Source organism: Rhinopithecus bieti, unplaced genomic scaffold (assembly GCF_001698545.2).
Source record: "Rhinopithecus bieti isolate Rb0 unplaced genomic scaffold, ASM169854v2 scaffold_62324, whole genome shotgun sequence".
Classification (NCBI taxonomy): domain Eukaryota; kingdom Metazoa; phylum Chordata; class Mammalia; order Primates; family Cercopithecidae; genus Rhinopithecus; species Rhinopithecus bieti.
In genome coordinates, this window is record NW_016823670.1 from 495,867 (window position 1) to 497,581 (window position 1,715).

Consider the following 1,715-nt stretch of genomic DNA (forward strand, 5'->3'; position numbering starts at 1 on the left):
GGAGTCTCTGGGTCAGATAGTTCTGAAGAGCAGCAGGTCTGTTGGGGTTTTTAGTAGCTACAGGATGTATCTTGTATATGGCGAGCTGGTGTTGGGTGCAGTTTTGTAGGGTGTGCAAAGAAGTCAGGCTCTAATTGTCTAAAAATAGGCTTATAGGGGCTATATTTAAAGTAATATGTGTAAAAATTTGAATTGGTGTTGGTGGGCTTCGAGTTCATGGTCCTAGCCTGCTATGAAGAAGTGAACACATGAGGACCAAGAAACAGGGCCCATCTTTGACCCATTTACATCACATATGCATTCAGATTCCTTTTCATTTGTTTGTTTGCTTCCAGTTTCCAGCTTTATTGGTGAATATCCTTTAGAAAAGAATGATCAATCCTGTTGTTTCCAAGTCAGTGGAATGAAGAGCCATGTCCAGGGACACTCCAAGCAGTGCTGAAGGAGACTGCTGCTGTGTCCACCTCTTGTTCATAGGCCCAGTCATAAGCACAAGACTTGTAATCACCCTGCTCTTCAGGTTAAGTTTTTCCCACCCAGAATCTGACTTTGGAAGTATGTAGTACCATCAACTGTCTTGGCTTCCCAGGGCTGAGGGTATTTGGGGACATGGAGCTATAAACCGTAGGCTGATTTATTTTTCAGCACTTTTTACTGAGTCACTGCCATGAATGATATCCCTGCCAACCTGAATGCAGAAGTCCCTGCCAGTGGTGCCTGGCTTAGAATCCCCTGGATTAGTCTCCCCAAGCATCACTCGGCCTGTCTCCACTACACTCAGCACCCCCTCCATGGCCATGGCTGGCCCTGAGTTCATGCACTCCACCAGCCCAGAGAGGAATCGACAGTCTTTCAGGTCAGGGTAGCGCTGCTTCAGATGTTCCTCAGAGGCCCAAAGGTGGAATCCCTTCAGCTCAAAGTGCCTCATGACATTGCCCAGCAGGCCCCACTGCACGCTGTGTGGCCTCATAGTGATGAAGGTGCGCTCGAGATTGGACATGGTCTGGTAAGCTGGTGGGGCAGGCAGTGGCTGAACTGCAGGAGCTGAGAGCTGCAGTGACCTGCACCCAGATTTCCTGTCATAGGCATTAGAACATGTATCACTCCTGCTTCAGCCTTGGCAGCGAGAACAAGAACTCTCCTCTGCAGATAGCCCCCGCCTCACTCCTTCTCATTCTTGTGCTTCCTTCTTCATACACCAGTGATGAATTTCCCATGACTTGGGGAGAAAAATCCAACTGGAATTGGAAGGAGATAGTAGTGGTGGTGGTGGTGGGGGTGGGTGGGAGAGAATGAGTTAGTGATGAATCATGAATACTTAGGTAATATAATGGGACAGACTTGGGCAGGAAGAAGCAGTGGGGCAGGATAGTTGATGTGAAGAACAAAAATGTTCTGGGAGATGTAGGTCAGAGCTGGGCCCTTAAGTCAAAACCACTGACACTGTAGAGATGAATATTGTAAAGAGCTTTTATTTTAATTCAGACTGTCCCCACATCCAACCCCCCATTTTAATTTGCAGGAATTCTCCACCTTGTGTGGTGTCAGTGAGATGTGGTAACTCAACTCTTACCAAGGAATATCAGGATGAAGTCTTCCTCCTCCATGCCCATCATGGAGGCAGGGGCACATGACCCAAGCTGGCTAATCCAATGCCCCGGGACCAGAGTTGAAGGGCAATTAGCATCTTTCACCATGTGCCACATGGTGTTGGT

At 48.0% G+C, this 1,715-nt stretch overlaps 1 pseudogene; it reads right to left on the reverse strand.

Moving 5' to 3' along the window:
• Positions 1-634: 634 nt before the first annotated feature.
• LOC108521751 (nucleoside diphosphate kinase B pseudogene) lies at positions 635-1,000 on the reverse strand (annotated as a pseudogene).
• Positions 1,001-1,715: the final 715 nt, after the last annotated feature.